The sequence below is a fragment of the Sus scrofa genome, chromosome 6 (assembly GCF_054392235.1).
Source record: "Sus scrofa isolate SSC_HxYL_T2T_F1_AM1 chromosome 6, Sscrofa_HxYL_maternal_Yorkshire_Landrace_v2.0, whole genome shotgun sequence".
Lineage (NCBI taxonomy): Eukaryota > Metazoa > Chordata > Mammalia > Artiodactyla > Suidae > Sus > Sus scrofa.
The window spans coordinates 40,654,756-40,677,064 of NC_139388.1; positions in this window are offsets into that span (position 1 = coordinate 40,654,756).

A 22,309-nucleotide genomic window follows, 5' to 3' on the forward strand; every position below is an offset into this window, starting at 1 on the left:
CTTTGCTGAGCAAAGGCGCATTGGGGCTGTGGTTTGTTCCCCGAGGAGAGTCGAACTTTCCCGAATGCAGCTCCCTGCATGGAGTTTGGAGCGGAGCGTGAGATAAGGTCTCGTGGCAGAGCTCTCTAGCTGGCTCCGTGGGGATTGCTGTGGCCTGCGCCCAGAAGGCATTTTCCTGCCAACTCCTGCTTCTCCACGAAGGAGAACCCGTTCGGAGTGGGTTTCAAGCTCAGGAGACCACGAGCAAAGGAGCAGGGCCCAGGGAGCCAGAGGCAACCCAGACCCTCATTGCCCTCTGGAGACTAGTCGGCTAGGTGAGAAAAAGGCAAGCGTTGCTTTGTTGAGCAAAGGCGCATTGGGGCTGTGGTTTGTTCCCCGAGGAGAGTCTACCTTTCCGGAATGCAGCTCCCTGAATGGAGTTTGGAGCGGAGCATGAGATGTGGTCTCGGTGCAGAGCTCCCAAGCTGGCTCCGGGCGGATTGCTGGGTTCTGCGCCAAGAAGGCATTTGCCTCCCATCTCTTGCTTGTCCACGAAGGAGAACACTTTAGGAGTGGGTTTCCAGCTCAGGAGACCACCAGCAAAGCAGCAGGGCCCAGGCAGCCAGAGGCAGCCCAGACCCTCTTTGGCCTATGGAGACCAGAGGCCTGGGGGAGAAAAAGGCAAGCGTTGCTTTGCTGAGCAAAGGCGCATTGGGGCTGTGGTTTGTTCCCCGAGGAGAGTCTCCCTTTCCAGAATGCAGCACCCTGAATGGAGTATGCAGCGGAGCATAAGATGTGGCCTCGGTGCTAAGTTCCCTAGCTGGCCCTGGGTTGACTGCTGGGGCCTCCGCCCAGAAGGCATTTTCCTGGCAACTCCTGCTTCTCCACGAAGGAGAACACGTTTGGAGTGGCTTTCCAGCTCAGGAGACCACCAGCAAAGCAGCAGGGCCCAGGCAGCCTGAGGCAGCCCAGACCCTCTTTGGCCTTTGGAGACCAGAGGCCTGGGGGAGAAAAAGGCAAGCGTTGCTTTGCTGAGCAAAGGCGCATTGGGGCTGTGGTTTGTTCCCTGAGGAGAGTCTCCCTTTCCAGAATGCAGCTCCTTGAATGGAGTTTGGAGCAGAGCTTGAGATGTGGTCTCGGTGCTGAGCTCCCTAGCTGGTTCCGGGAGGGTTGCTGGGGCCTGCGACCAGAAGGCATTTTTCTGCAAACTCTTGCTTCGCCATGAAGGACAACATGTTTGGAGTGGGTTTCCAGCTCAGGAGACCACCAGCAAAGCAGCAGGGCCCAGGGAGCCAGAGGCAGCCCAGACTCTCTTTGGCGTATGGAGTCCAGAGGTCTAGGGGAGAAAAAGGAAAGCGTTGCTTTGCTGAGCAAAGGCGCATTGGGGCTGTGGTTTGTTCCCCGAGGAGAGTCGAACTTTCCCGAATGCAGCTCCCTGCATGGAGTTTGGAGCGGAGCGTGAGATAAGGTCTCGTGGCAGAGCTCTCTAGCTGGCTCCGTGGGGATTGCTGTGGCCTGCGCCCAGAAGGCATTTTCCTGCCAACTCCTGCTTCTCCACGAAGGAGAACCCGTTCGGAGTGGGTTTCAAGCTCAGGAGACCACGAGCAAAGGAGCAGGGCCCAGGGAGCCAGAGGCAACCCAGACCCTCATTGCCCTCTGGAGACTAGTCGGCTAGGTGAGAAAAAGGCAAGCGTTGCTTTGTTGAGCAAAGGCGCATTGGGGCTGTGGTTTGTGCCCCGAGGAGAGTCTACCTTTCCGGAATGCAGCTCCCTGAATGGAGTTTGGAGCGGAGCATGAGATGTGGTCTCGGTGCAGAGCTCCCAAGCTGGCTCCGGGCGGATTGCTGGGTTCTGCGCCAAGAAGGCAGTTGCCTCCCATCTCCTGCTTGTCCACGAAGGAGAACACTTTAGGAGTGGGTTTCCAGCTCAGGAGACCACCAGCAAAGCAGCAGGCCCCAGGCAGCCAGAGGCAGCCCAGACCCTCTTTTGCCTATGGAGCCAAGAGGCCTGGGGGAGAAAAAGGCAAGCGTTGCTTTGCTGAGCAAAGGCGCATTGGGGCTGTGGTTTGTTCCCCGAGGAGAGTCTCCCTTTCCAGAATGCAGCACCCTGAATGGAGTATGCAGCGGAGCATAAGATGTGGCCTCGGTATTAAGTTCCCTAGCTGGCCCTGGGTTGAATGCTGGGGCCTCTGCCCAGAAGGCATTTTCCTGGCAACTCCTGCTTCTCCACGAAGGAGAACACGTTTGGAGTGGCTTTCCAGCTCAGGAGACCACCAGCAAAGCAGCAGGGCCCAGGCAGCCAGAGGCAGCCCAGACCCTCTTTGGCCTATGGAGACCAGAGGCCTGGGGGAGAAAAAGGCAAGCGTTGCTTTGCTGAGCAAAGGCGCATTGGGGCTGTGGTTTGTTCCCTGAGGAGAGTCTCCCTTTCCAGAATGCAGCTCCTTGAATGGAGTTTGGAGCAGAGCTTGAGATGTGGTCTCGGTGCTGAACTCCTTAGCTGGTTCCGGGAGGGTTGCTGGGGCCTGCGACCAGAAGGCATTTTTCTGCAAACTCTTGCTTCGCCATGAAGGACAACATGTTTGGAGTGGGTTTCCAGCTCAGGAGACCACCAGCAAAGCAGCAGGGCCCAGGGAGCCAGAGGCAGCCCAGACTCTCTTTGGCGTATGGAGTCCAGAGGTCTAGGGCAGAAAAAGGAAAGCGTTGCTTTGCTGAGCAAAGGCGCATTGGGGCTGTGGTTTGTTCCCCGAGGAGAGTCTCCCTTTCCAGAATGCAGCACCCTGAATGGAGTATGCAGCGGAGCATAAGACGTGGCCTCGGTGTTAAGTTCCCTAGCTGGCCATGGGTTGAATGCTGGGGCCTCTGCCCAGAAGGCATTTCCCTGGCAACTCCTGCTTCTCCACGAAGGAGAACACGTTTGGCGTGGCTTTCCAGCTCAGGAGACCACCAGCAAAGCAGCAGGGCCCAGGCAGCCAGAGGCAGCCCAGAGCCTCTTTGGCCTATGGAGACCAGAAGCCTGGGGGAGAAAAAGGCAAGCATTGCTTTGCTGAGTAAAGGCGCATTGTGGCTGTGGTTTGTTCCCCGAAGAGAGTTGAACTTTCCCGAATGCAGCTCCCTGCATGGAGTTTGGAGCGGAGCGTGAGATAAGGTCTCGTGGCAGAGCTCTCTAGCTGGTTCCGTGGGGATTGCTGTGGCCTGCGCCCAGAAGGCATTTTCCTGCCAACTCCTGCTTCTCCACGAAGGAGAACCCGTTCGGAGTGGGTTTCAAGCTCAGGAGACCACGAGCAAAGGAGCAGGGCCCAGGGAGCCAGAGGCAACCCAGACCCTCATTGCCCTCTGGAGACTAGTCGGCTAGGTGAGAAAAAGGCAAGCGTTGCTTTGTTGAGCAAAGGCGCATTGGGGCTGTGGTTTGTTCCCCGAGGAGAGTCTCCCTTTCCAGAATGCAGCACCCTGAATGGAGTATGCAGCGGAGCATAAGATGTGGCCTCGGTGCTAAGTTCCCTAGCTGGCCCTGGGTTGATTGCTGGGGCCTCTGCCCAGAAGGCATTTCCCTGGCAACTCCTGCTTCTCCACGAAGGAGAACACGTTTGGAGTGGCTTTCCAGCTCAGGAGACCACGAGCAAAGGAGCAGGGCCCAGGCAGCCTGAGGCAGCCCAGACCCTCTTTGGCCTATGGAGACCAGAGGCCTGGGGGAGAAAAAGGCAAGCGTTGCTTTGCTGAGCAAAGGCGCATTGGGGCTGTGGTTTGTTCCCTGAGGAGAGTCTCCCTTTCCAGAATGCAGCTTCTTGAATGGAGTTTGGAGCAGAGCTTGAGATGTGGTCTCGGTGCTGAGCTCCCTAGCTGGTTCCGGGAGGGTTGCTTGGGCCTGCGACCAGAAGGCATTTTTCTGCAAACTCTTGCTTCGCCATGAAGGACAACATGTTTGGAGTGGGTTTCCAGCTCAGGAGACCACCAGCAAAGCAGCAGGGCCCAGGGAGCCAGAGGCAGCCCAGACTCTCTTTGGCGTATGGAGTCCAGAGGTCTAGGGGAGAAAAAGGAAAGCGTTGCTTTGCTGAGCAAAGGCGCATTGGGGCTGTGGTTTGTTCCCCGAGGAGAGTCGAACTTTCCCGAATGCAGCTCCCTGCATGGAGTTTGGAGCGGAGCGTGAGATAAGGTCTCGTGGCAGAGCTCTCTAGCTGGCTCCGTGGGGATTGCTGTGGCCTGCGCCCAGAAGGCATTTTCCTGCCAACTCCTGCTTCTCCACGAAGGAGAACCCGTTCGGAGTGGGTTTCAAGCTCAGGAGACCACGAGCAAAGGAGCAGGGCCCAGGGAGCCAGAGGCAACAGAGACCCTCATTGCCCTCTGGAGACTAGTCGGCTAGGTGAGAAAAAGGCAAGCGTTGCTTTGTTGAGCAAAGGCGCATTGGGGCTGTGGTTTGTTCCCCGAGGAGAGTCTACCTTTCCGGAATGCAGCTCCCTGCATGGAGTTTGGAGCAGAGCTTGAGATGTGGTCTCGGTGCTGAGCTCCCTAGCTGGTTCCGGGAGGGTTGCTGGGGCCTGCGACCAGAAGGCATTTTTCTGCAAACTCTTGCTGCGCCATGAAGGACAACATGTTTGGAGTGGGTTTCCAGCTCAGGAGACCACGCGCATAGGAGCAGGGCGCAGGGTGCCAGAGGCAACCCAGACCCTCATTGCCCTCTGGAGACTAGTCGGCTAGGTGAGAAAAAGGCAAGCGTTGCTTTGCTGAGCAAAGGCGCATTGGGGCTGTGGTTTGTGCCCAGAGGAGAGTCTACCTTTCCGGAATGCAGCTCCCTGCATGGAGTTTGGAGCAGAGCTTGAGATGTGGTCTCGGTGCTGAGCTCCCTAGCTGGTTCCGGGAGGGTTGCTGGGGCCTGCCACCAGAAGGCATTTTTCTGCAAACTCTTGCTTCGCCATGAAGGACAACATGTTTGGAGTGGGTTTCCAGCTCAGGAGACCACCAGCAAAGCAGCAGGGCCCAGGGAGCCAGAGGCAGCCCAGACTCTCTTTGGCGTATGGAGTCCAGAGGTCTAGGGGAGAAAAAGGAAAGCGTTGCTTTGCTATGCAAAGGCGCATTGGGGCTGTGGTTTGTTCCCCGAGGAGAGTCGAACTTTCCCGAATGCAGCTCCCTGCATGGAGTTTGGAGCGGAGCGTGAGATAAGGTCTCGTGGCAGAGCTCTCTAGCTGGCTCCGTGGGGATTGCAGTGGCCTGCGCCCAGAAGGCATTTTCCTGCCAACTCCTGCTTCTCCACGAAGGAGAACACGTTCAGAGTGGGTTTCAAGCTCAGGAGACCACGAGCAAAGGAGCAGGGCACAGGGAGCCAGAGGCAACCCAGACCCTCTTTGCCCTCTGGAGACTAGTCGGCTAGGTGAGAAAAAGGCAAGTGTTGCTTTGTTGAGCAAAGGCGCATTGGGGCTGTTGTTTGTTCCCCGAGGAGAGTCTACCTTTCCGGAAAGCAGCTCCGTGAATGGAGTTTGGAGCGGAGCATGAGATGTGGTCTCGGTGCAGAGCTCCCAAGCTGGCTCCGGGCGGATTGCTGGGTTCTGCGCCAAGAAGGCCTTTGCCTCCCATCTCCTGCTTGTCCACGAAGGAGAACACTTTAGGAGTGGGTTTCCAGCTCAGGAGACCACCAGCAAAGCAGCAGGCCCCAGGCAGCCAGAGGCAGCCCGGACCCTCTTTTGCCTATGGAGCCCAGAGGCCTGGGGGCGAAAAAGGCAAGCGTTGCTTTGCTGAGCAAAGGCGCATTGGGGCTGTGGTTTGTTCCCCGAGGAGAGTCTCCCTTTCCAGAATGCAGCACCCTGAATGGAGTATGCAGCGGAGCATAAGATGTGGCCTCGGTGTTAAGTTCCCTAGCTGGCCCTGGGTTGAATGCTGGGGCCTCCGCCCAGAAGGCATTTCCCTGGCAACTCCTGCTTCTCCACGAAGGAGAACACGTTTGGAGTGGCTTTCCAGCTCAGGAGACCACCAGCAAAGCAGCAGGGCCCAGGCAGCCTGAGGCAGCCCAGACCCTCTTTGGCCTATGGAGACCAGAGGCCTGGGGGAGAAAAAGGCAAGCGTTGCTTTGCTGAGCAAAGGCGCATTGGGGCTGTGGTTTGTTCCCTGAGGAGAGTCTCCCTTTCCAGAATGCAGCTCCCTGCATGGAGTTTGGAGCAGAGCTTGAGATGTGGTCTCGGTGCTGAACTCCTTAGCTGGTTCCGGGAGGGTTGCTGGGGCCTGCGACAAGAAGGCATTTTTCTGCAAACTCTTGCTTCGCCATGAAGGACAACATGTTTGGAGTGGGTTTCCAGCTCAGGAGACCACCAGCAAAGCAGCAGGGCCCAGGGAGCCAGAGGCAGCCCAGACTCTCTTTGGCGTATGGAGTCCAGAGGTCTAGGGGAGAAAAAGGAAAGCGTTGCTTTGCTGAGCAAAGGCGCATTGGGGCTGTGGTTTGTTCCCCGAGGAGAGTCTACCTTTCCAAAATGCAGCACCCTGAATGGAGTATGCAGCGGAGCATAAGATGTGGCCTCGGTGCTAAGTTCCCTAGCTGGCCAAGGGTGACTGCTGGGGCCTCCGCCCAGAAGGCATTTTCCTGCCAACTCCTGCTTCTCCACGAAGGAGAACACGTTTGGAGTGGCTTTCCAGCTCAGGAGACCACCAGCAAAGCAGCAGGGCCCAGGCAGCCTGAGGCAGCCCAGACCCTCTTTGGCCTATGGAGACCAGAGGCCTGGGGGAGAAAAAGGCATCGTTGCTTTGCTGAGCAAAGGCGCATTGGGGCTGTGGTTTGTTCCCTGAGGAGAGTCTCCCTTTCCAGAATGCAGCTCCTTGAATGGAGTTTGGAGCAGAGCTTGAGATGTGGTCTCGGTGCTGAGCTCCCTAGCTGGTTCCGGGAGGGTTGCTGGGGCCTGCGACCAGAAGGCATTTTTCTGCAAACTCTTGCTTCGCCATGAAGGACAACATGTTTGGAGTGGGTTTCCAGCTCAGGAGACCACCAGCAAAGCAGCAAGGCCCAGGGAGCCAGAGGCAGCCCAGACCCTCTTTGGCCTATGGAGACCAGAGGCATGGGGGAGAAAAAGGAAAGCGTTGCTTTGCTGAGCAAAGGCGCATTGGGGCTGTGGTTTGTTCCCCGAGGAGAGTCGAACTTTCCCGAATGCAGCTCCCTGCATGGAGTTTGGAGCGGAGCGTGAGATAAGGTCTCGTGGCAGAGCTCTCTAGCTGGCTCCGTGGGGATTGCTGTGGCCTGCGCCCAGAAGGCATTTTCCTGCCAACTCCTGCTTCTCCACGAAGGAGAACCCGTTCGGAGTGGGTTTCAAGCTCAGGAGACCACGAGCAAAGGAGCAGGGCCCAGGGAGCCAGAGGCAACCCAGACCCTCTTTGCCCTCTGGAGACTAGTCGGCTAGGTGAGAAAAAGGCAAGCGTTGCTTTGTTGAGCAAAGGCGCATTGGGGCTGTGGTTTGTGCCCCGAGGAGAGTCTACCTTTCCGGAATGCAGCTCCCTGCATGGAGTTTGGAGCAGAGCTTGAGATGTGGTCTCGGTGCTGAGCTCCCTAGCTGGTTCCGGGAGGGTTGCTGGGGCCTGCGACCAGAAGGCATTTTTCTGCAAACCCTTGCTTCGCCATGAAGGACAACATGTTTGGAGTGGGTTTCCAGCTCAGGAGACCACCAGCAAAGCAGCAGGGCCCAGGCAGCCAGAGGCAGCCCAGACTCTCTTTGGCGTATGGAGTCCACAGGTCTAGGGGAGAAAAAGGAAAGCGTTGCTTTGCTATGCAAAGGCGCATTGGGGCTGTGGTTTGTTCCCCGAGGAGAGTCGAACTTTCCCGATTGCAGCTCCCTGCATGGAGTTTGGAGCCGAGCGTGAGATAAGGTCTCGTGGCAGAGCTCTCTAGCTGGCTCCGTGGGGATTGCTGTGGCCTGCGCCCAGAAGGCATTTTCCTGCCAACTCCTGCTTCTCCACGAAGGAGAACACGTTCAGAGTGGGTTTCAAGCTCAGGAGACCACGAGCAAAGGAGCAGGGCACAGGGAGCCAGAGGCAACCCAGACCCTCTTTGCCCTCTGGAGACTAGTCGGCTAGGTGAGAAAAAGGCAAGTGTTGCTTTGTTGAGCAAAGGCGCATTGGGGCTGTTGTTTGTTCCCCGAGGAGAGTCTACCTTTCCGGAAAGCAGCTCCGTGAATGGAGTTTGGAGCGGAGCATGAGATGTGGTCTCGGTGCAGAGCTCCCAAGCTGGCTCCGGGCGGATTGCTGGGTTCTGCGCCAAGAAGGCATTTGCCTCCCATCTCCTGCTTGTCCACGAAGGAGAACACTTTAGGAGTGGGTTTCCAGCTCAGGAGACCACCAGCAAAGCAGCAGGCCCCAGGCAGCCAGAGGCAGCCCGGACCCTCTTTTGCCTATGGAGCCCAGAGGCCTGGGGGCGAAAAAGGCAAGCGTTGCTTTGCTGAGCAAAGGCGCATTGGGGCTGTGGTTTGTTCCCCGAGGAGAGTCTCCCTTTCCAGAATGCAGCACCCTGAATGGAGTATGCAGCGGAGCATAAGATGTGGCCTCGGTGTTAAGTTCCCTAGCTGGCCCTGGGTTGAATGCTGGGGCCTCCGCCCAGAAGGCATTTCCCTGGCAACTCCTGCTTCTCCACGAAGGAGAACACGTTTGGAGTGGCTTTCCAGCTCAGGAGACCACCAGCAAAGCAGCAGGGCCCAGGCAGCCTGAGGCAGCCCAGACCCTCTTTGGCCTATGGAGACCAGAGGCCTGGGGGAGAAAAAGGCAAGCGTTGCTTTGCTGAGCAAAGGCGCATTGGGGCTGTGGTTTGTTCCCTGAGGAGAGTCTCCCTTTCCAGAATGCAGCTCCCTGCATGGAGTTTGGAGCAGAGCTTGAGATGTGGTCTCGGTGCTGAACTCCTTAGCTGGTTCCGGGAGGGTTGCTGGGGCCTGCGACAAGAAGGCATTTTTCTGCAAACTCTTGCTTCGCCATGAAGGACAACATGTTTGGAGTGGGTTTCCAGCTCAGGAGACCACCAGCAAAGCAGCAGGGCCCAGGGAGCCAGAGGCAGCCCAGACTCTCTTTGGCGTATGGAGTCCAGAGGTCTAGGGGAGAAAAAGGAAAGCGTTGCTTTGCTGAGCAAAGGCGCATTGGGGCTGTGGTTTGTTCCCCGAGGAGAGTCTACCTTTCCAAAATGCAGCACCCTGAATGGAGTATGCAGCGGAGCATAAGATGTGGCCTCGGTGCTAAGTTCCCTAGCTGGCCAAGGGTGACTGCTGGGGCCTCCGCCCAGAAGGCATTTTCCTGGCAACTCCTGCTTCTCCACGAAGGAGAACACGTTTGGAGTGGCTTTCCAGCTCAGGAGACCACCAGCAAAGCAGCAGGGCCCAGGCAGCCTGAGGCAGCCCAGACCCTCTTTGGCCTATGGAGACCAGAGGCCTGGGGGAGAAAAAGGCAAGCGTTGCTTTGCTGAGCAAAGGCGCATTGGGGCTGTGGTTTGTTCCCTGAGGAGAGTCTCCCTTTCCAGAATGCAGCTCCTTGAATGGAGTTTGGAGCAGAGCTTGAGATGTGGTCTCGGTGCTGAGCTCCCTAGCTGGTTCCGGGAGGGTTGCTGGGGCCTGCGACCAGAAGGCATTTTTCTGCAAACTCTTGCTTCGCCATGAAGGACAACATGTTTGGAGTGGGTTTCCAGCTCAGGAGACCACCAGCAAAGCAGCAAGGCCCAGGGAGCCAGAGGCAGCCCAGACCCTCTTTGGCCTATGGAGACCAGAGGCATGGGGGAGAAAAAGGAAAGCGTTGCTTTGCTGAGCAAAGGCGCATTGGGGCTGTGGTTTGTTCCCCGAGGAGAGTCGAACTTTCCCGAATGCAGCTCCCTGCATGGAGTTTGGAGCGGAGCGTGAGATAAGGTCTCGTGGCAGAGCTCTCTAGCTGGCTCCGTGGGGATTGCTGTGGCCTGCGCCCAGAAGGCATTTTCCTGCCAACTCCTGCTTCTCCACGAAGGAGAACCCGTTCGGAGTGGGTTTCAAGCTCAGGAGACCACGAGCAAAGGAGCAGGGCCCAGGGAGCCAGAGGCAACCCAGACCCTCTTTGCCCTCTGGAGACTAGTCGGCTAGGTGAGAAAAAGGCAAGCGTTGCTTTGTTGAGCAAAGGCGCATTGGGGCTGTGGTTTGTGCCCCGAGGAGAGTCTACCTTTCCGGAATGCAGCTCCCTGCATGGAGTTTGGAGCAGAGCTTGAGATGTGGTCTCGGTGCTGAGCTCCCTAGCTGGTTCCGGGAGGGTTGCTGGGGCCTGCGACCAGAAGGCATTTTTCTGCAAACCCTTGCTTCGCCATGAAGGACAACATGTTTGGAGTGGGTTTCCAGCTCAGGAGACCACCAGCAAAGCAGCAGGGCCCAGGCAGCCAGAGGCAGCCCAGACTCTCTTTGGCGTATGGAGTCCACAGGTCTAGGGGAGAAAAAGGAAAGCGTTGCTTTGCTATGCAAAGGCGCATTGGGGCTGTGGTTTGTTCCCCGAGGAGAGTCGAACTTTCCCGATTGCAGCTCCCTGCATGGAGTTTGGAGCCGAGCGTGAGATAAGGTCTCGTGGCAGAGCTCTCTAGCTGGCTCCGTGGGGATTGCTGTGGCCTGCGCCCAGAAGGCATTTTCCTGCCAACTCCTGCTTCTCCACGAAGGAGAACACGGTCGGAGTGGATTTCAAGCTCAGGAGACCACGAGCAAAGGAGCAGGGCCCAGGGAGCCAGAGGCAACCCAGACCCTCTTTGCCCTCTGGAGACTAGCGGGCTAGGTGAGAAAAAGGCAATCAGTGCTTTGTTGAGCAAAGGCGCATTGGGGCTGTGGTTTGTTCCCCGAGGAGAGTCTACCTTTCCGGAATGCAGCTCCCTGAATGGAGTTTGGAGCGGAGCATGAGATGTGGTCTCGTTGCAGAGCTCCCAAGCTGGCTCCGGGCGGATTGCTGGGTTCTGCGCCAAGAAGGCAGTTGCCTCCCATCTCCTGCTTGTCCACGAAGGAGAACACTTTAGGAGTGGGTTTCCAGCTCAGGAGACCACCAGCAAAGCAGCAGGGCCCAGGCAGCCAGAGGCAGCCCAGACCCTCTTTGGCCTATGGAGCCCAGAGGCCTGGGGGAGAAAAAGGCAAGCGTTGCTTTGCTGAGCAAAGGCGCATTGGGGCTGTGGTTTGTTCCCCGAGGAGAGTCTCCCTTTCCAGAATGCAGCACCCTGAATGGAGTATGCAGCGGAGCATAAGATGTGGCCTCGGTGCTAAGTTCCTAGCTGGCCCTGGGTTTACTGCTGGGGCCTCCCCCCAGAAGGCATTTGCCTGGCAACTCCTGCTTCTCCACGAAGGAGAACACGTTTGGAGTGGCTTTCCAGCTCAGGAGACCACCAGCAAAGCAGCAGGGCCCAGGGAGCCAGAGGCAGCTCAGACTCTCTTTGGCGTATGGAGTCCAGAGGTCTAGGGGAGAAAAAGGCAAGCGTTGTTTTGCTGAGCAAAGGCGCATTGGGGCTGTGGTTTGTTCCCCGAGGAGAGTCGAACTTTCCCGAATGCAGCTCCCTGCATGGAGTTTGGAGCGGAGCGTGAGATAAGGTCTCGTGGCAGAGCTCTCTAGCTGGCTCCGTGGGGATTGCTGTGGCCTGCGCCCAGAAGGCATTTTCCTGCCAACTCCTGCTTCTCCACGAAGGAGAACCCGTTCGGAGTGGGTTTCAAGCTCAGGAGACCACGAGCAAAGGAGCAGGGCCCAGAGAGCCAGAGGCAACCCAGACCCTCTTTGCCCTCTGGAGACTAGACGGCTAGGTGAAAAAAAGGCAAGAGTTGCTTTGTTGAGCAAAGGCGCATTGGGGCTGTGGTTTGTTCCCCGAGGAGAGTCTACCTTTTCAGAATGCAGCTCCCTGAATGGAGTTTGGAGCGGAGCATGAGATGTGGTCTCGGTGCAGAGCTCCCAAGCTGGCTCCGGGCGGATTGCTGGGTTCTGCGCCAAGAAGGCATTTGCCTCCCATCTCCTGCTTGTCCACGAAGGAGAACACTTTAGGAGTGGGTTTCCAGCTCAGGAGACCACCAGCAAAGCAGCAGGGCCCAGGCAGCCAGAGGCAGCCCAGACCCTCTTTGGCCTATGGAGACCAGAGGCCTGGGGGAGAAAAAGGCAAGCGTTGCTTTGCTGAGCAAAGGCGCATTGGGGCTGTGGTTTGTTCCCCGAGGAGAGTCTCCCTTTCCAGAATGCAGCACCCTGAATGGAGTATGCAGCGGAGCATAAGATGTGGCCTCGGTGCTAAGTTCCCTAGCTGGCCCTGGGTTGATTGCTGGGGCCTCCGCCCAGAAGGCATTTTCCTGCCAACTCCTGCTTCTCCACGAAGGAGAACACGTTTGGAGTGGCTTTCCAGCTCAGGAGACCACCAGCAAAGCAGCAGGGCCCAGGCAGCCTGAGGCAGCCCAGACCCTCTTTGGCCTATGGAGACCAGAGGCCTGGGGGAGAAAAAGGCAAGCGTTGCTTTGCTGAGCAAAGGCGCATTGGGGCTGTGGTTTCTTCCCTGAGGAGGGTCTACATTTCCAGAATGCAGCTCCCTGCATGGAGTTTGGAGCAGAGCTTGAGATGTGGTCTCGGTGCTGAGCTCCCAAGCTGGTTCCGGGAGGCTTGCTGGGGCCTGCGTCCAGAAGGCATTTTTCTGCAAACTCTTGCTTCGCCATGAAGGACAACATGTTTGGAGTGGGTTTCCAGCTCAGGAGACCACCAGCAAAGCAGCAGGGCCCAGGGAGCCAGAGGCAGCCCAGACTCTCTTTGGCGTATGGAGTCCAGAGGTCTAGGGGAGAAAGAGGAAAGCGTTGCTTTGCTGAGCAAAGGCGCATTGGGGCTGTGGTTTGTTCCCCGAGGAGAGTCGAACTTCCCCAAATGCAGCTCCCTGCATGGAGTTTGGAGCGGATCGTGAGATAAGGTCTCGTGGCAGAGCTCTCTAGCTGGCTCGGTGGGGATTGCTGTGGCCTGCGCCCAGAAGGCATTTTCTTGCCAACTCCTGCTTCTCCACGAAGGAGAACCCGTTCGGAGTGGGTTTCAAGCTCAGGAGACCACGAGCAAAGGAGCAGGGCACAGGGAGCCAGAGGCAACCCAGACCCACTTTGCCCTCTGGAGACTAGTCGGCTAGGTGAGAAAAAGGCAAGCGTTGCTTTGTTGAGCAAAGGCGCATTGGGGCTGTGGTTTGTTCCCCGAGGAGAGTCGAACTTTCCCGAATGCAGCTCCCTGCATGGAGTTTGGAGCGGAGCGTGAGATAAGGTCTCGTGGCAGAGCTCTCTAGCTGGCTCCGTGGGGATTGCTGTGGCCTGCGCCCAGAAGGCATTTTCCTGCCAACTCCTGCTTCTCCACGAAGGAGAACCCGTTCGGAGTGGGTTTCAAGCTCAGGAGACCACGAGCAAAGGAGCAGGGCCCAGGGAGCCAGAGGCAACCCAGACCCTCATTGCCCTCTGGAGACTAGTCGGCTAGGTGAGAAAAAGGCAAGCGTTGCTTTGTTGAGCAAAGGCGCATTGGGGCTCTGGTTTGTGCCCCGAGGAGAGTCTCCCTTTCCAGAATGCAGCACCCTGAATGGAGTATGCAGCGGAGCATAAGATGTGGCCTCGGTGCTAAGTTCCCTAGCTGGCCCTGGGTTGATTGCTGGAGCCTCCGCCCAGAAGGCATTTTCCTGGCAACTCCTGCTTCTCCACGAAGGAGAACACGTTTGGAGTGGCTTTCCAGCTCAGGAGACCACCAGCAAAGCAGCAGGGCCCAGGGAGCCATAGGCAGCTCAGACTCTCTTTGGCGTATGGAGTCCAGAGGTCTAGGGGAGAAAAAGGCAAGCGTTGTTTTGCTGAGCAAAGGCGCATTGGGGCTGTGGTTTGTTCCCCGAGGAGAGTCGAACTTTCCCGAATGCAGCTCCCTGCATGGAGTTTGGAGCGGAGCGTGAGATAAGGTCTCGTGGCAGAGCTCTCTACCTGGCTCCGTGGGGATTGCTGTGGCCTGCGCCCAGAAGGCATTTTCCTGCCAACTCCTGCTTCTCCACGAAGGAGAACCCGTTCGGAGTGGGTTTCAAGCTCAGGAGACCACGAGCAAAGGAGCAGGGCCCAGAGAGCCAGAGGCAACCCAGACCCTCTTTGCCCTCTGGAGACTAGACGGCTAGGTGAAAAAAAGGCAAGAGTTGCTTTGTTGAGCAAAGGCGCATTGGGGCTGTGGTTTGTTCCCCGAGGAGAGTCTACCTTTTCAGAATGCAGCTCCCTGAATGGAGTTTGGAGCGGAGCATGAGATGTGGTCTCGGTGCCGAGCTCCCAAGCTGGCTCCGGGCGGATTGCTGGGTTCTGCGCCAAGAAGGCCTTTGCCTCCCATCTCCTGCTTGTCCACGAAGGAGAACACTTTAGGAGTGGGTTTCCAGCTCAGGAGACCACCAGCAAAGCAGCAGGGCCCAGGCAGCCAGAGGCAGCCCAGACCCTCTTTGGCCTATGGAGCCCAGAGGCCTGGGGGAGAAAAAGGCAAGCGTTGCTTTGCTGAGCAAAGGCGCATTGGGGCTGTGGTTTGTTCCCCGAGGAGAGTCTCCCTTTCCAGAATGCAGCACCCTGAATGGAGTATGCAGCGGAGCATAAGATGTGGCCTCGGTGCTAAGTTCCCTAGCTGGCCCTGGGTTGATTGCTGGGGCCTCCGCCCAGAAGGCATTTTCCTGGCAACTCCTGCTTCTCCACGAAGGAGAACACGTTTGGAGTGGCTTTCCAGCTCAGGAGACCACCAGCAAAGCAGCAGGGCCCAGGCAGCCAGAGGCAGCCCAGACCCTCTTTGGCCTATGGAGACCAGAGGCCTGGGGGAGAAAAAGGCAAGCGTTGCTTTGCTGAGCAAAGGCGCATTGGGGCTGTGGTTTCTTCCCTGAGGAGGGTCTACATTTCCAGAATGCAGCTCATTGAATGGAGTTTGGAGCAGAGCTTGAGATGTGGTCTCGGTGCTGAGCTCCCTAGCTGGTTCCGGGAGGGTTGCTGCGGCCTGCGACCAGAAGGCATTTTTCTGCAAACTCTTGCTTTGCCTTGAAGGACAACATGTTTGGAGTGGGTTTCCAGCTCAGGAGACCACCAGCAAAGCAGCAGGGCCCAGGCAGCCAGAGGCAGCCCAGACTCTCTTTGGCGTATGGAGTCCAGAGGTCTAGGGGAGAAAAAGGAAAGCGTTGCTTTGCTATGCAAAGGCGCATTGGGGCTGTGGTTTGTTCCCCGAGGAGAGTCGAACTTTCCCGAATGCAGCTCCCTGCATGGAGTTTGGAGCGGAGCGTGAGATAAGGTCTCGTGGCAGAGCTCTCTAGCTGGCTCGGTGGGGATTGCTGTGGCCTGCGCCCAGAAGGCATTTTCCTGCCAACTCCTGCTTCTCCACGAAGGAGAACACGTTCGGAGTGGGTTTCAAGCTCAGGAGACCACGAGCAAAGGAGCAGGGCCCAGGGAGCCAGAGGCAACCCAGACCCACTTTGCCCTCTGGAGACTAGGCGGCTAGGTGAGAAAAAGGTAAGCGTTGCTTTGTTGAGCAAAGGCGCATTGGGGCTGTGGTTTGTTCCCCGAGGAGAGTCTCCCTTTCCAGAATGCAGCAGCCTGAATGGAGTATGCAGCGGAGCATAAGATGTAGCCTCGGTGCTAATTCCCTAGCTGGCCCTGGGTTGACTGCTGGGGCCTCCGCCCAGAAGGCATTTTCCTGGCAACTCCTGCTTCTCCACGAAGGAGAACACGTTTGGAGTGGCTTTCTATCTCAGGAGACCACCAGCAAAGCAGCAGGGCCCAGGCAGCCTGAGGCAGCCCTGACCCTCTTTGGCCTATGGAGACCAGAGGCCTGGGGGAGAAAAAGGCAAGCGTTGCTTTGCTGAGCAAAGGCGCATTGGGGCTGTGGTTTGTTCCCTGAGGAGAGTCTACATTTCCAGAATGCAGCTCCCTGCATGGAGTTTGGAGCAGAGCTTGAGATGTGGTCTCGGTGCTGAGCTCCCTAGCTGGTTCCGGGAGGGTTGCTGGGGCCTGCGACCAGAAGGCATTTTTCTGCAAACTCTTGCTTCGCCATGAAGGACAACATGTTTGGAGTGGGTTTCCAGCTCAGGAGACCACCAGCAAAGCAGCAGGGCCCAGGGAGCCAGAGGCAGCCCAGACTCTCTTTGGCCTATGGAGTCCAGAGGTCTGGGGGAGAAAAAGGAAAGCGTTGCTTTGCTATGCAAAGGCGCATTGGGGCTGTGGTTTGTTCCCCGAGGAGAGTCGAACTTTCCCGAATGCAGCTCCCTGCATGGAGTTTGGAGCGGAGCGTGAGATAAGGTCTCGTGGCAGAGCTCTCTAGCTGGCTCCGTGGGGATTGCTGTGGCCTGCGCCCAGAAGGCATTTTCCTGCCAACTCCTGCTTCTCCACGAAAGAGAACCCGTTCGGAGTGGGTTTCAAGCTCAGGCGACCACGAGCAAAGGAGCAGGGCCCAGGGAGCCAGAGGCAACCCAGACCCTCTTTGCCCTCTGGAGACTAGTCGGCTAGGTGAGAAAAAGGCAAGCGTTGCTTTGTTGAGCAAAGGCGCATTGGGGCTGTGGTTTGTTCCCCGAGGAGAGTCTACCTTTTCAGAATGCAGCTCCCTGAATGGAGTTTGGAGCGGAGCATGAGATGTGGTCTCGGTGCAGAGCTCCCAAGCTGGCTCCGGGCGGATTGCTGGGTTCTGCGCCAAGAAGGCATTTGCCTCCCATCTCCTGCTTGTCCACGAAGGAGAACACTTTAGGAGTGGGTTTCCAGCTCAGGAGACCACCAGCAAAGCAGCAGGGCCCAGGCAGCCAGAGGCAGCCCAGACCCTCTTTGGCCTATGGAGCCCAGAGGCCTGGGGGAGAAAAAGCAAGCGTTGCTTTGCTGAGCAAAGGCGCATTGGGGCTGTGGTTTGTTCCCCGAGGAGAGTCTCCCTTTCCAGAATGCAGCACCCTGAATGGAGTATGCAGCGGAGCATAAGATGTGGCCTCGGTGCTAAGTTCCCTAGCTGGCCCTGGGTTGATTGCTGGGGCCTCCGCCCAGAAGGCATTTTCCTGCCAACTCCTGCTTCTCCACGAAGGAGAACACGTTTGGAGTGGCTTTCCAGCTCAGGAGACCACCAGCAAAGCAGCAGGGCCCAGGCAGCCTGAGGCAGCCCAGACCCTCTTTGGCCTATGGAGACCAGAGGCCTGGGGGAGAAAAAGGCAAGCGTTGCTTTGCTGAGCAAAGGCGCATTGGGGCTGTGGTTTCTTCCCTGAGGAGGGTCTACATTTCCAGAATGCAGCTCCCTGCATGGAGTTTGGAGCAGAGCTTGAGATGTGGTCTCGGTGCTGAGCTCCCAAGCTGGTTCCGGGAGGCTTGCTGGGGCCTGCGTCCAGAAGGCATTTTTCTGCAAACTCTTGCTTCGCCATGAAGGACAACATGTTTGGAGTGGGTTTCCAGCTCAGGAGACCACCAGCAAAGCAGCAGGGCCCAGGGAGCCAGAGGCAGCCCAGACTCTCTTTGGCGTATGGAGTCCAGAGGTCTAGGGGAGAAAGAGGAAAGCGTTGCTTTGCTGAGCAAAGGCGCATTGGGGCTGTGGTTTGTTCCCCGAGGAGAGTCGAACTTCCCCAAATGCAGCTCCCTGCATGGAGTTTGGAGCGGATCGTGAGATAAGGTCTCGTGGCAGAGCTCTCTAGCTGGCTCGGTGGGGATTGCTGTGGCCTGCGCCCAGAAGGCATTTTCTTGCCAACTCCTGCTTCTCCACGAAGGAGAACCCGTTCGGAGTGGGTTTCAAGCTCAGGAGACCACGAGCAAAGGAGCAGGGCACAGGGAGCCAGAGGCAACCCAGACCCACTTTGCCCTCTGGAGACTAGTCGGCTAGGTGAGAAAAAGGCAAGCGTTGCTTTGTTGAGCAAAGGCGCATTGGGGCTGTGGTTTGTTCCCCGAGGAGAGTCGAACTTTCCCGAATGCAGCTCCCTGCATGGAGTTTGGAGCGGAGCGTGAGATAAGGTCTCGTGGCAGAGCTCTCTAGCTGGCTCCGTGGGGATTGCTGTGGCCTGCGCCCAGAAGGCATTTTCCTGCCAACTCCTGCTTCTCCACGAAGGAGAACCCGTTCGGAGTGGGTTTCAAGCTCAGGAGACCACGAGCAAAGGAGCAGGGCCCAGGGAGCCAGAGGCAACCCAGACCCTCATTGCCCTCTGGAGACTAGTCGGCTAGGTGAGAAAAAGGCAAGCGTTGCTTTGTTGAGCAAAGGCGCATTGGGGCTCTGGTTTGTGCCCCGAGGAGAGTCTCCCTTTCCAGAATGCAGCACCCTGAATGGAGTATGCAGCGGAGCATAAGATGTGGCCTCGGTGCTAAGTTCCCTAGCTGGCCCTGGGTTGATTGCTGGAGCCTCCGCCCAGAAGGCATTTTCCTGGCAACTCCTGCTTCTCCACGAAGGAGAACACGTTTGGAGTGGCTTTCCAGCTCAGGAGACCACCAGCAAAGCAGCAGGGCCCAGGGAGCCATAGGCAGCTCAGACTCTCTTTGGCGTATGGAGTCCAGAGGTCTAGGGGAGAAAAAGGCAAGCGTTGTTTTGCTGAGCAAAGGCGCATTGGGGCTGTGGTTTGTTCCCCGAGGAGAGTCGAACTTTCCCGAATGCAGCTCCCTGCATGGAGTTTGGAGCGGAGCGTGAGATAAGGTCTCGTGGCAGAGCTCTCTACCTGGCTCCGTGGGGATTGCTGTGGCCTGCGCCCAGAAGGCATTTTCCTGCCAACTCCTGCTTCTCCACGAAGGAGAACCCGTTCGGAGTGGGTTTCAAGCTCAGGAGACCACGAGCAAAGGAGCAGGGCCCAGAGAGCCAGAGGCAACCCAGACCCTCTTTGCCCTCTGGAGACTAGACGGCTAGGTGAAAAAAAGGCAAGAGTTGCTTTGTTGAGCAAAGGCGCATTGGGGCTGTGGTTTGTTCCCCGAGGAGAGTCTACCTTTTCAGAATGCAGCTCCCTGAATGGAGTTTGGAGCGGAGCATGAGATGTGGTCTCGGTGCCGAGCTCCCAAGCTGGCTCCGGGCGGATTGCTGGGTTCTGCGCCAAGAAGGCCTTTGCCTCCCATCTCCTGCTTGTCCACGAAGGAGAACACTTTAGGAGTGGGTTTCCAGCTCAGGAGACCACCAGCAAAGCAGCAGGGCCCAGGCAGCCAGAGGCAGCCCAGACCCTCTTTGGCCTATGGAGCCCAGAGGCCTGGGGGAGAAAAAGGCAAGCGTTGCCTTGCTGAGCAAAGGCGCATTGGGGCTGTGGTTTGTTCCCCGAGGAGAGTCTCCCTTTCCAGAATGCAGCACCCTGAATGGAGTATGCAGCGGAGCATAAGATGTGGCCTCGGTGCTAAGTTCCCTAGCTGGCCCTGGGTTGATTGCTGGGGCCTCCGCCCAGAAGGCATTTTCCTGGCAACTCCTGCTTCTCCACGAAGGAGAACACGTTTGGAGTGGCTTTCCAGCTCAGGAGACCACCAGCAAAGCAGCAGGGCCCAGGCAGCCAGAGGCAGCCCAGACCCTCTTTGGCCTATGGAGACCAGAGGCCTGGGGGAGAAAAAGGCAAGCGTTGCTTTGCTGAGCAAAGGCGCATTGGGGCTGTGGTTTCTTCCCTGAGGAGGGTCTACATTTCCAGAATGCAGCTCATTGAATGGAGTTTGGAGCAGAGCTTGAGATGTGGTCTCGGTGCTGAGCTCCCTAGCTGGTTCCGGGAGGGTTGCTGCGGCCTGCGACCAGAAGGCATTTTTCTGCAAACTCTTGCTTTGCCTTGAAGGACAACATGTTTGGAGTGGGTTTCCAGCTCAGGAGACCACCAGCAAAGCAGCAGGGCCCAGGCAGCCAGAGGCAGCCCAGACTCTCTTTGGCGTATGGAGTCCAGAGGTCTAGGGGAGAAAAAGGAAAGCGTTGCTTTGCTATGCAAAGGCGCATTGGGGCTGTGGTTTGTTCCCCGAGGAGAGTCGAACTTTCCCGAATGCAGCTCCCTGCATGGAGTTTGGAGCGGAGCGTGAGATAAGGTCTCGTGGCAGAGCTCTCTAGCTGGCTCGGTGGGGATTGCTGTGGCCTGCGCCCAGAAGGCATTTTCCTGCCAACTCCTGCTTCTCCACGAAGGAGAACACGTTCGGAGTGGGTTTCAAGCTCAGGAGACCACGAGCAAAGGAGCAGGGCCCAGGGAGCCAGAGGCAACCCAGACCCACTTTGCCCTCTGGAGACTAGGCGGCTAGGTGAGAAAAAGGTAAGCGTTGCTTTGTTGAGCAAAGGCGCATTGGGGCTGTGGTTTGTTCCCCGAGGAGAGTCTCCCTTTCCAGAATGCAGCAGCCTGAATGGAGTATGCAGCGGAGCATAAGATGTAGCCTCGGTGCTAATTCCCTAGCTGGCCCTGGGTTGACTGCTGGGGCCTCCGCCCAGAAGGCATTTTCCTGGCAACTCCTGCTTCTCCACGAAGGAGAACACGTTTGGAGTGGCTTTCTATCTCAGGAGACCACCAGCAAAGCAGCAGGGCCCAGGCAGCCTGAGGCAGCCCAGACCCTCTTTGGCCTATGGAGACCAGAGGCCTGGGGGAGAAAAAGGCAAGCGTTGCTTTGCTGAGCAAAGGCGCATTGGGGCTGTGGTTTGTTCCCTGAGGAGAGTCTACATTTCCAGAATGCAGCTCCCTGCATGGAGTTTGGAGCAGAGCTTGAGATGTGGTCTCGGTGCTGAGCTCCCTAGCTGGTTCCGGGAGGGTTGCTGGGGCCTGCGACCAGAAGGCATTTTTCTGCAAACTCTTGCTTCGCCATGAAGGACAACATGTTTGGAGTGGGTTTCCAGCTCAGGAGACCACCAGCAAAGCAGCAGGGCCCAGGGAGCCAGAGGCAGCCCAGACTCTCTTTGGCCTATGGAGTCCAGAGGTCTGGGGGAGAAAAAGGAAAGCGTTGCTTTGCTATGCAAAGGCGCATTGGGGCTGTGGTTTGTTCCCCGAGGAGAGTCGAACTTTCCCGAATGCAGCTCCCTGCATGGAGTTTGGAGCGGAGCGTGAGATAAGGTCTCGTGGCAGAGCTCTCTAGCTGGCTCCGTGGGGATTGCTGTGGCCTGCGCCCAGAAGGCATTTTCCTGCCAACTCCTGCTTCTCCACGAAAGAGAACCCGTTCGGAGTGGGTTTCAAGCTCAGGCGACCACGAGCAAAGGAGCAGGGCCCAGGGAGCCAGAGGCAACCCAGACCCTCTTTGCCCTCTGGAGACTAGTCGGCTAGGTGAGAAAAAGGCAAGCGTTGCTTTGTTGAGCAAAGGCGCATTGGGGCTGTGGTTTGTTCCCCGAGGAGAGTCTACCTTTCCGGAATGCAGCTCCCTGAATGGAGTTTGGAGCGGAGCATGAGATGTGGTCTCAGTGCAGAGCTCCCAAGCTGGCTCCGGGCGGATTGCTGGGTTCTGCGCCAAGAAGGCATTTGCCTCCCATCTCCTGCTTGTCCACGAAGGAGAACACTTTAGGAGTGGGTTTCCAGCTCAGGAGACCACCAGCAAAGCAGCAGGGCCCAGGCAGCCAGAGGCAGCCCAGACCCTCTTTGGCCTATGGAGCCCAGAGGCCTGGGGGAGAAAAAGGCAAGCGTTGCCTTGCTGAGCAAAGGCACATTGGGGCTGTGGTTTGTTCCCTGAGGAGAGTCTCCCTTTCCAGAATGCAGCACCCTGAATGGAGTATGCAGCGGAGCATAAGATGTGGCCTCGGTGCTAAGTTCCCTAGCTGGCCCTGGGTTGATTGCTGGGGCCTCCGCCCAGAAGGCATTTTCCTGGCAACTCCTGCTTCTCCACGAAGGAGAACACGTTTGGAGTGGGTTTCCAGCTCAGGAGACCACCAGCAAAGCAGCAGGGCCCAGGCAGCCTGAGGCAGCCCAGACCCTCTTTGGCCTATGGAGACCAGAGGCCTGGGGGAGAAAAAGGCAAGCGTTGCTTTGCTGAGCAAAGGCGCATTGGGGCTGTGGTTTGTTCCCTGAGGAGAGTCTCCCTTTCCAGAATGCAGCTCCTTGAATGGAGTTTGGAGCAGAGCTTGAGATGTGGTCTCGGTGCTGAGCTCCCTAGCTGGTTCCGGGAGGGTTGCTGGGGCCTGCGACCAGAAGGCATTTTTCTGCAAACTCTTGCTTTGCCATGAAGGACAACATGTTTGGAGTGGGTTTCCAGCTCAGGAGACCACCAGCAAAGCAGCAGGGCCCAGGGAGCCAGAGGCAGCCCAGACTCTCTTTGGCGTATGGAGTCCAGAGGTCTAGGGGAGAAAAAGGAAAGCGTTGCTTTGCTATGCAAAGGCGCATTGGGGCTGTGGTTTGTTCCCCGAGGAGAGTCGAACTTTCCCGAATGCAGCTCCCTGCATGGAGTTTGGAGCGGAGCGTGAGATAAGGTCTCGTGGCAGAGCTCTCTAGCTGGCTCCGTGGGGATTGCTGTGGCCTGCGCCCAGAAGGCATTTTCCTGCCAACTCCTGCTTCTCCACGAAGGAGAA